This window comes from Macrobrachium nipponense, chromosome 46 (assembly GCF_015104395.2).
Source record: "Macrobrachium nipponense isolate FS-2020 chromosome 46, ASM1510439v2, whole genome shotgun sequence".
Taxonomy (NCBI): Eukaryota; Metazoa; Arthropoda; class Malacostraca; order Decapoda; family Palaemonidae; genus Macrobrachium; species Macrobrachium nipponense.
Genome location: NC_061106.1, coordinates 47,178,893 through 47,191,392, shown reverse-complemented (window position 1 = coordinate 47,191,392; position 12,500 = coordinate 47,178,893). Strand labels below are relative to the sequence as shown.

Sequence of the window (12,500 nt, the reverse complement as noted above, 5' to 3'; positions counted from 1 at the left end):
AAATGGAAGGTCATTGACAGAAGCCAGCTATATATATACATGTGAATTAGTATATATATATATATTATTATATATAAGTATATTATATATATAAAATATATATATATATATATATATATTATATATTCATAATATATACAATACTATAATAAATATATATATATATATATATATATAATAATTATACAATAATATAATATATAAATATATATATTATATATAATAATATATATATATAGTATATCATCATATAAGAACTACTACGTTCCTTTCTGAGTCAGGGTTAGATTGAGCTGGAGCTGAAAAATAAGGTAAAACAAACTAAAAAAAGGAAGATTTTGAGAAGTTAAGAGGTCATTGAGGCTACTACAATTTCATATGTATCTGAAAAAAAATGACCTATAATATATATATATATATATATATATATATATATATGCGTGTGTGTGTGTGTGTGTGTGTGTGTGTGTAGAATCTTCTAGTCATTTTTTATCAGATACCTATGAAATTGTGATAGCCACAATGCCCCCTGAACTTCTAAAATTCTTTCCTCTTTTTATTTAGATACTCATCCACTTATCTATTTTAAAATTCAGTCGCAGAATTATTTACGAAGAAGAAAAAACGTCAGAAAGAGACATCTTGAATACCCCCAACTTCCTTTCGGTTCCATCGTATGTAATTACGTCCTAGATTCTTGGTATACATCGCGTTAGTAATCATACATTTTTTTAAAAGCAAGCTATCTTTCAGCCAAAAGAAAACCTGCGCTGGTAGCTATTCTTCTGCAGAATATGAAATGAAACGTGTATAATTGCCAAAAGCCATCCAGTAGAAAAATCCGTATGAATGCTTTTTTTTTTTTTTTTTTTGTTTTTTTTTTTTTAAAGGAAGTATGATAATTGCCTCAAGTTGTGTTGTATGCAAAATGTGGCTACTCGTTTGATCGGTTTGACAAAGAGGCGCACGATTTTATGATTTACGGAGCACCTTTGTTATCCCAGTCTGTTCGCATGCTCTCTGTTGCTTTCTACCAGTCAAAGATTCACCCTTCAAGTCCACTGACACGTTTTTTGGGCTTTTAGTGCATCGGCTCCTTTTGGATATAGAAGTTATACTTTCCGGAATGGAATAGTTGTTATATTGATGAAAGCAATACTTCAGTATTTGTTTCCCTGAGAGGCTGCAAGTAAAATATTATGTCCCTGAGTTGCATATATTTGTGTTGTTCTTATTCTACCATTATATTGCATTCTGATATTTGTATTATCGTTTTTAACTTGTTCTACCGTAATTAGTTCTGCGGATTAATGCTCAATTTTTAAGTGGCTTTATGGACAAATGTATACCAAATATATACCAAAGAAATCAGAGTTAAATTATTCAGAACTCATTATCTGTTCCTTTATTTTGATTGACCCATATTTAGTAAACAAATCTGAGGTATATTAATCTATAAACAAGGCAATCACTGAATAAAATGTTTTATCGAAAACCTAAAATCATAATTAATACTTTTTTTTAATTGTAAAACGACGATTGAACATTTCCGTTTCATATCACATCAGTCATAGAACTCATGCATGTAGTTTGTGATCAGATATGAAATCATTATCAACATAATTATCCTGAGATAGATTGATAGAAAGAGAGGTGAATTTGTAGACAGATAGATCAGTACTTACATACATACATACATGCATACAAATATAAACAGCTAGATGAATAGATAGAATTGATAGATTATAGTTCACACACATACATACATACATAGACAGCTAGAAGAATTTGTAGATTATAGCGCGCACACACACACACACATACATACATACAGCCATAGACAGCTAGATGAATAGATAGAATTGATAGATTATAGTTCACACACATACATACATACATAGACAGCTAGAAGAATTTGTAGATTATAGCTCACACACACACATACATACATACAGCCATAGACAGCTAGATGAATAGATAGAATACATTACATACTTACATACATACATACATACATACATACATACATAGACAGCTAGATGAATGGATGGATTATAGTACACACATACATTCATACATACACATATATACATACGTACATAAATGCACACCAGAATTAAACGTAGCTTGAAGAAAAAGCTACATCCCTGTAGGTTAAGCATCGGCTGGAAGATGGTCCTGGAAGGCGCAATCTAATTTTTGATGGAAAGTACATTATCACGTCGGCGAGAATATGGGAGATTGGCCTGGAGAAAAACTTTTTTTTTTTTTTCCGGGGGAAATCGCTCGCTCTTTTGTGTCTGGGAAGCACGAGAGAGAGAGAGAGAGAGAGAGAGAGAGAGAGAGAGAGAGAGAGAGAGAGAGAGAAACTGCCTCGTTCGTGTACTTTGAACATTGAGTTATGAGCTATGAGCGTTGAACACCTAAGCCCCACTAGTCAGAGCGATCGCATATTTCATTTTCACGAATTTCATATATTATGGCATCTATATTTCTACCCAAAAGTGAATAAAAATTCTAATGCAAAGGATGTAAAGCAAAGATTAAAGTTTAAGGATAAACGCATCTCTCTCTCTCTCTCTCTCTCTCTCTCTCTCTCTCTCTCTCTCTCTCTCCGTCAGCGGAATTACTCCAAGGTTGCAAATGGTCGAATTTCTGTCATGCATTTTTGAGGCCGCAGTATTTCCTGGAGGGTCCGAATGACTTCTGAATATGTAAGAGAGAGAGAGAGAGAGAGAGAGAGAGAGAGAGAGGGAGGGAGAGAGAGAGAGAGAACCCTTCTCAATGTCTCCAATGAGCACTTCAGAAATCCCGCATTTCGCTTTATGAAAACGAAAGTCCTCGTGAATTCTGTAGAGAAACACCATAAATATTTCTCTAGAGGAAAGTAAATGTTAATTACAATCAGTGCTGAGAAGCCGTGATGGACGCGTTTCGGCTTGTATCAGTGTTGGTATTTTGCAAGGTAGATCTCAGAAAGGGAAGTCTTTGTTAAACAGATATTTCACACATATAGCGAATAGATATGTCTTTGTCAAGACATAAAGAGGGTTTTGATGAAAGCAACGCATTGCTGGATATTCAGTGACTCTTATAAGGTCTCCAGAAGTGAGTTTGCTAATAAGAAAGATGAGCAGCTGCCAAGTTTTAATATAGGAAGCAGAAACGAATCAGGATAAGCGTCTCATATATATACGTAAGTTTAAGATTGGCTGTTTCCTCTGTTTCTCGCTTTCGTTCAAAGGTTTCTCTGCTTGTCTTACTGATAGGTTATTTAATTAATAGATGAGGGCTACAGAAAACGAAGCCGAATCATTAAAAAAAAAAAAATTAGGAGACAATAAAAAAAAGTGGCATGAGGAGGCCGAAAAAAATTTACCAAAATAATAAGGTCGCGTAGAGAAGTTCCAAACCTTTTCTGTTGCAGTTATGGCGCTATTATGTTTCTCTCTCTCTCTCTCTCTCTCTCTCTCTCTCTCTCTCTCTCTCTCTCTCTCTCTCTCTCTCTCTCTCTCTCCAGGAATTTGTCTTGTTACCTCTTGGCATCCAGAAGGGCATTCTATTAGAGAAAGATGGTGGCTGATAAAAGCTACGATTTTTCAGGTGCTAGTTTTCCAAAATGAGACCTATATTAAGGGAGACGATTGAAGTTTATGCTAGTATATATGAAAGGGTGTAAATATAGGCGAAGTCGGAAAGGCTTCCTCGCCACACACGCATATATATATATATATAATATATTTATATATAATATATATATATATATATATAATTTTATATTATCTGTATGTAGGGTATATATATATATATATATATATATATATATATATATAATATATCTATATATATAATGGTTTTTTGCCACGAAGGAAAAAATGAAAAAGCGAGATAGCCAAGTACTTTCGGTCCTGTTCGGACCCTTTACTGAAGGCAAACTGATTTTACAGAAAACAATATAGTCAAAAGAAGGCGTAATATCCAAACTGACACTACAAGATTAGCAATAAGGGCGATTTCACTCTACAGAAAGGAGGAGCCGCCTTGAGGCTATGCCACACATTGAAGGATACACGCAGTAAACAAGTTATTCTTCCAGAAAACAGTACATTTTGAAAACACGGAGCATATACAATTTAATATCATGTATTTTACACAGATTTTCCCAAAAAAATTATTATTAATGAAAAGACGAGAGAAAATATAAATATATATATATATATATATATAATATATATATATATATATATATATATATATATATATATATATATATATATATATATATATATATATATCGAGCAAGAGAAAGAGGGAGAGAGAATATCGAACCAGAGAGAGAGAGAGAGAGAGAGAGAGAGAGAGAGAGAGAGAGAGAGAGAGAAAGAAATAATAACTCTTCATTTATTTTAAGGTCCTTCATAAACATCTTACAAATATATGGGTCCAAATGGTACATTCCTAGACTAAGATTTAGGTTGTTTTTATTAGTGATTTGTATAATTGCCGATTCCAGTAAATTTCTTGAAACATAATCATTAAATCTAGCAATTACCGAGATATCACCCCAATTAATACAATGAGATTTTTCACTCAGATGGATAAACGGTGCATTTGAAGTCTGGGCTGTTCTAACTGAGTACATATGCTGCTTAATACGTACACATAAATTTTTACTTGACTGACCAACGTAAAACTATGGGCAATCCTTACAAGGAATTTTGTAAATGATGTTGTTGTTTGTTACGGGACTATTCTTAATTAGCATATCTTCAATGGTATTGTTATAAGAGAACACTACATTAACATTAAACGATTTAAATATTGATTTTATGGTTTCAAATCCACGAAAGTAAGGTAAGCTAAGTACATTTTTAGGATTTCTTTTTCATTAATAGCAACACTATAAAACTTTTTGTGAGCTTTTTGATAACATAAATCATTTAAATGAGGTGGGTAGCAGAGATCATTTCCTATCTTTTTTATGTATTCTATTTCTTGGTCCAGATATTGTGGACTCGTGATATGCAAAGCGCGTAGGAACATAGAAGAAAAAATTGAAATTTGAATATTAAGATGGTGACCAGAATAAAAATGTACATATATTAAATTATTTGTGGGTTTTCTATAAATACTGAATTTGCAATGGAAAGATTCTTTATGTATTAAAACATCTAGGAAAGGGATGACATTGTTTTTTTCAATTTCAACAGTGAATTTTATGGATGGCACTAAATTATTCAATTTAGACAGTAAATCATTTACATCGATACCAACAGGTAAGACTACTAAGATATCATCGACATATCAGTACCATTTTAAGGGGATAAGTGTGATATTCGGGAGGTGTTGTCTCTCAAAAAATTCCATATATAAGTTTGAAAGGAGAGGTGATAAAGGGTTACCCATGGCCATACCAAATATTTGTTGGTAATATTCTCTATTAAAAATAAATCTGCAATCACAAATACATAACTTAATCAAGGAAATCATGTGACTAACGGACATAGGCAATTCATGCAGTACAAGTTCATTACTTAAATATTCTAGCACAGAGTCAATAGGGACTTTTGTAAACAAAGATCATACATCAAAACTGACAAAAATATCGCTAAGGTTTAGTACAATGTTATTTAATTTGTCCACAAGATCAAGAGAATTCCGGATGTGTGAATTAGATACAGTTCCTAGTAGCGGGGATAACAGTTTAGTAAGATATTTAGATAGTTTATAAGCAATTGATCCTACAGTACTAACAATTGGGCGCATAGGTTTGTTTTCCTTATGAGTTTTGACTAGGCCATATAAATAAGGTAATGAGGGACACTTTACAGTTAACTTACACAAAAGTTCTTTTTTATCTTTAAGAATTTGTTTGATATTGATATTAAAGTTTTTTATTACTTGGTCCAACGGATTTTTTGCGAGTTTTTTGTAAGTTATTTCATCCTCTAGTAAAGTATGCATGCATGATATGTAGTCAGTTTTGTCAAGAACCACTAAACTATTGGATTTATGAGCCTTGGTAATGTGTAAGCTATTATCATTCTTCAATTCTTTTAAACTTTTTCTGTAGCGAGTGGGGAAGTTATTTTCATGATAGGCATGCGTAGCACTATATGTCATGCCTTTGATAATGTCTAAATGATTTTGTGGTAGGTCACATTATTTTTCAAACTTATATAGAGATGTCGCTATTGATAAAGCTGAAGGTTTGTTACAAATAAAGAAAGACAACCCAAAGCCTAATGCATGCACTACATTATCACTTATTTGTTTGCTCGATGAATTCACCACACAATCACTTCTAGCATTATTGGTCCAATCACTGTCGTTGATAAGGTTGTTTAATTTTCAGTCCAGTTTTCTAATCAAAGTGTCTGTAGTTCTATGAAGTTTTCCATATATTTCTTGCCTTAATGCATGTTTCCAATCAGCGGGAATCGAGTAGTTGAAGTTACGTTGGGCTTTTTCCCGTTCTTTAAATTTCTCCTTTCCCTCCATTTTCGCGGCAGCAATGTGACGTTTTAATATAATTGAAGAAAATTCGTTAAGAGGATGTTGATCGTATCTTCTTATGCGGTATGGTAGCAATGATTTGTATAACACTTGTTCCGCTAGGCATTTTTTCAGGAATTTCAGGTGAATTCTGGTAGAGTGCGCCGCCTGTAAGGACTTGGAGAAAGAGGTGACGAAGCAGCTCAGCAGTGGGAACAGGAAAGTAAAAGTCAACGTGGCCCTCATGATGAATAACTTGATCACGAAGTATATAAAACGTGATGCTATGTATAAATAAAGGTTTTTTGCCACGAAGGAAAAAATGAAAAAGCGAGATAGCCGAGTACTTTCAGTCCTGTTCGGACCCTTTACTGAAGGCAAACTGATTTTACAGAGAACAACATAGTAAAAAGAAGGCTTAATATCCAAACTGACACTACAAGATTAGCAATAAGGGCGATTTTCACTCTACAGAAAGGAGGAGCCGCCTGAGGCTAGCCACACCTTGAAGGATACACGCAGTAAACAAGTTATTCTTCCAGAAAACAGAACATTTTGAAAAAAAACACGGGAGCATTTGATATCATGAATTTTACACAAATTTTCCCCAAAAAATTATTATTAATGAAAAGACGAAAGAAAATATAAATATATATATATATATATATATATATATATATATATATATATATATATATATATATATATATATATATATATATATACGAGCAAGAGAAAGAGGGAGAGAGAATATCGAACGAGAGAGAGCGACGAGAGAACCAGAGAGAGAGAGAGAGAGAGAGAGAGAGAGAGAGAGAGAGAGAGAGAGAGAGAGAGAAATAATAACTATATACACGTGCGACTAATTTATTAGTTGTTCATTTATTTTAAGGTCCTTCATAAACATCTTACAAATATATGGTCCAAATGGTACATTCCCAGACTAAGATTTAGATTGTTTTTATTAGTGATTTGTATATTTGCCGATTCCAGTAAATTTCTTGAAACATAATCATTAGATCTAGCAATTATCGAGGTATCACCCCAATTAATACAATGAGATTTTTCACTCAGATGGATAAACAGTGCATTTGGAATCTGGGCTGTTCTAACTGAGTACATATGCTGCTTAATACGTACACATAAATTTTTACTTGACTGACCAACGTAAAACGATGGGCAATCCTTACAAGGAATTTTGTAAATGATGTTGTTATTTGTTACGGGACTATTCTTAATTAGCATATCTTTAATGGTATTGTTATAAGAGAACACTACATTAACATTAAACGATTTAAATATTGATTTTAGGGTTTCAAATCCATAAATCAATTAAATAAGGTGGGTAGCAGAGATCGTTTCCTATCTTTTTTACGTATTCTATTTCTTGGTCCAGATATTGTGGACTCGTGATACGCAAAGCACGTAGGAACATAGAAGAAAAATTGAAATTTTAATATTAAGATGGTGGCCAGAATAAAAATGTACATATGTTAAATTATTTGTGGGTTTTCTATAAATACTGAATTTGCATTGGAAAGATTCTTTATGTATTAATACATCTAGGAAAGGGATGACATTGTTATTTTCAATTTCAACAGTGAATTTATGGATGGCACTAAATTATTCAATTTAGACAGTAAATCATTTACATCGATAACAACAGGTAAGACTACTAAGATATCATCGACATATCAGTACCATTTTAAGGGGATAAGTGTGATATTCAGGAGGTGTTGTCTCTCAAAAAATTCCATATATAAGTTTGAAAGGAGAGGTGATAAAGGGTTACCCATGGCCATACCAAATATTTGTTGGTAATATTCTCCATTAAAAATAAATCTGCAATCACAAATACATAACTTAATCAAGGAAATCATGTAACTAACGGACATAGGCAATTCATGCAGTACAAGTTCATTACTTAAATATTCTAGCACAGAATCAATAGGGACTTTTGTAAACAAAGAACATACATCAAAACTGACAAAAATATCGCTAGGGTTTAGTACAATGTTATTTAATTTGTCCACAAGATCAAGAGAATTCAGGATGTGTGAATTAGATACAGTTCCTAGTAGTGGGGATAACAGTTTAGTAAGGTATTTAGATAGTTTATAAGCAATTGATCCTACAGTACTAATAATTGGGCGCATAGGTTTGTTTTCCTTAAGAGTTTTGACTAGGCCATATAAATAAGGTAATGAGGGACACTTTACAGTTAACTTACACAAAAGTTCTTTTCTATCTTTAAGAATTTGTTTGATATTGATATTAAAGTTTTTTATTATTTGGTCCAACGGATTTTTTGCGAGTTTTTTGTAAGTTATTTCATCCTCTAGTAAAGTATGCATGCGTGATATATAGTCAGTTTTGTCAAGAACCACTAAACTATTGGATTTATGAGCCTTGGTAATGTGTAAGCTATTATCATTCTTCAATTCTTTTAAACTTTTTCTGTAGCGAGCGGGGAAGTTATTTTCATGATAGGCATGCGTAGCACACTATATGTCATGCCTTTGATAATGTCTAAATGATTTTGTGGTAGGTCACATTATTTTTCAAACTTATATAGAGATGTCGCTATTGATAAAGCTGAGGGTTTGTTACAAATGAAGAAAGACAACCCAAAGCCTAATGCACGCACTGCATTATCACTTATTTGTTTGCTCGATGAATTCACCACACAATCACTTCTAGCATTATTGGTCCAATCACTGTCGTTGATAAGGTTGTTTAATTTTCTGTCCAGTTTTCTAATCAAAGTGTCTGTAGTTCTATGAAGTTTTCCATATCTTTCTTGCCTTAATGCGTGTTTCCAATCAGCGGGAATCGATTAGTTGAAGTTACGTCGGGCTTTTTCTTTAAATTTCTCCTTTTCCTCCATTTTCGCGGCAGCAATGTGATGTTTTAATATAATTGAAGAAAATTCGTTAAAAGGATGTTGATCGTATCTTCGTATGCGGTATGGTAGCAATGATTTGGGTAACACTTGTTCCGCCAGGCATTTTTTCAGGAATTTCAGGTGAATTCTGGTAGAGGGCGCCGCCTGTAAGGACTTGGAGAAAGAGGTGACGAAGCAGCTCAGCAGTGGGAACAGGAAAGTAAAAGTCAACGTGGCCCTCATGATGAATAACTTGATCACGAAGTATATAAAACGTGATGCTATGTATAAATAAAGGTTTTTTGCCTCGGAGGAAAAAATGAAAAAGCAAGATAGCCGAGTACTTTCGGTTCTTTTCGGACCCTTTACTGAAGGCAAAATGATATTCCTTTCCAATGCATTATTAGAACACACCAGCATTGGAAAGGAATATCATTGAATCTAGTTTTATAAAAGAAAGTTACAACAATAATATGAACATCAGTCAAGGAATGTATAAACTTGATCCTTTAATATCAAAAGAAATTTGTAAACTGTTTAAATTTTAACGTAGGCTGTAGAGATATATGGAAATAGGATTATTATAACTGTAAACACATTAAAGGGGCGGTAGTGGTAATGAGATCTTCAACCCCGCCTCCCTGACACCTGTCAGGTGTGAACTTGTACCCTAAGCGGTAGTATCCCTTGAGAATTTATTGTAAATTTTAGCCAAATGATTTTTGAAAGCCACTCCTACCTTGACTTGCCTGTGGGTGGATCTGCAGTCTCAAACGGTTGTGTGTATGTTCGTCAGTACTGTCTCTGTAGTATATATATTTGTGAATTCTAATACTATGTATCAGTCCTTTGTCAATGGCTTGAAAATAAAGCCGAAACCGGTCAGGACCTACACCCTGTCTCTTATTTTTCACCTGTGGATATGTGTGATAAACAAATCACGTGCTAAAGTGATTATTATCAATTAAAAAATTCCCCTTCGGTACATATATGAAAACAATATATCATTTGGGAGGTAAAGTGAATTTAGATATTAAAGGACATTTGTAGCTTGAATTGATATATATATATATATATATATATATATATATGCATTTTTATCACATGACCATTCATTTACATGCATTAAGCTACAAATGTCCTTTGATATCCAATTCGCTCTACCTCGGAATTAATGTATTTTCATATATGTCATCCAAAGAGGATTTTATTTAGTTAATAATAGTTTCGTCATCTCGTGGGTTCGAACCAGCGGACAGAGGGCGACTCAGGACTTCATATTCACACACACACACACACACACACACACACACATACACACACACACACATATATATATATATTATATATATATATATATATTCGTCTCTCGTGGGTTCGAGCAGCGGACAGAGGGCCATTAAGGACTTTCATATTCATATATATATATATATATATATATATATATATATATATATATATAGATATAGATATATATATATATATATATATATATATATATATATATATACATATATGACAACTAACTTGTGCCTACGGATATGGGAGCTAGACATTTTTTTTATCCTACGCCAGATATCGAATAGCTGCCACCATTACCCACACGCCCAAATAAATAAATAAATAAATAAATAAATTAATTAATTAATTAATGAAAAACCTTACCAAAATTCTGAAAATGCTTTTGGCTACAGAGAACAACCGTCACACGTGTCAAAACCATCGTGTGAAGAATCAAAAAAAGAAATTCAATAAGTGAACATACAGATGAATGTTCCCACACACACTAACGCTGGAGCTACCACGCATATCACAGACCCCAGGAGGCTAAGAATCACGAAAGACATTAATAACATGGTAATGCGACTGTTGGTGCCTGTTTAAATGGACCCATTTTGTGTCCCGTGCAACTGCAGAGAAAGCATTCGCGGTAACAACGATTTCAAGACATAATTATTGACCAACCACTGAAGTATTGGCCTTCACGTATTGGTCCCAAACGCCTTAAGAACTGAAGAATAACGCGACCAATTTAAATTTTTTCTGAGGTTTGAGCGTCGCTCATTATTTTGAAGCGTTCGTGTTCACCGCGAATAGCGGGGGCATAAAAAAAAAAAAATAAAAAAAAAAAAAAAAAAGAGAGAGAGAGAGAGAGAGAGAGAGAGAGAGAGAGAGAGAGAGAGAGAGAGAGAGAGAAATGTAGGGAATGAAATAGTAAAAAAAAAAAGTAGGAGATGTTGGACAGCAAGATTTAAAGAAAAGAAAAAAACTGGGAATTAAAATTAGGTGCAGCTACGGAACAACACCCTTCATGCTTGCAGTGCACCGCGTGAAATGCACTGACGGCACCACTAACTCCCTGTACCTTCGTTTTAAGTATTTGTAATCTCTTTTATGATTGCTTTTCCTCTGTAATTACTTCCTCCTGCAATTCTGCTGCGTTTGTCGTTTTTTCGTCAACGTAAACATAAGTTGACATGAATGATTTTATCAGAAAAAAAGAATTTTATCACATCTAAATAACTTCGATGTAATATATTCTTTTTTTTTTCATGAGAAAAATTCCCACCAACGAATATTTACCCCTCTCCATTCATGAAGGAATGACAAAGTGTCTGGCAGAATGCAGTAAGAGTTAAAGAGATCATATAAAATAACTGCAACCATTTTATACAAATTGCCTTAGCTGATACAAAAGTCACGTTTAATTCCAATTGTTTGAGAGAGCGTCTTCTTGAATATTATTACTTTTTTTTCTTTCACAGTCATCCTGTTCGACTTCGTGGTTTTTATAGAGTTCTGGGTTGTATCCTGTCTCCTTAGGAGTCCATCACTTTTCTTACTATGTGCGCCGTTTCTAGGATCACACTCTTCTGCATGAGTCCTGGAGCTACTTCAGCCTCTAGTTTTTCTAGATTCCTTTTCAGGGATCTTGGGATCGTGCCTAGTGTTCCTATGATTATGGGTACAATTTCCACTGGGATATCCCATATCATTCTTATTTCTATTTTCAGATCTTGATACTTATCCATTTTTTCCCTCTCTTTCTCTTCAACTCTGGTGTCCCATGGTACTGCGACATCAATGAGTGATACTTTCTTCTTGACTTTGTCAATCAACG

At 33.6% G+C, this 12,500-nt stretch overlaps 1 protein-coding gene across 2 annotated transcripts in view; it reads left to right on the top strand.

Annotated features, from left to right (window-relative positions):
- The window catches only part of LOC135215009 (uncharacterized), a 249,785-nt gene that overhangs the window by 230,750 nt on the left and 6,535 nt on the right, over positions 1 to 12,500 (top strand). The window lies entirely within an intron of this gene.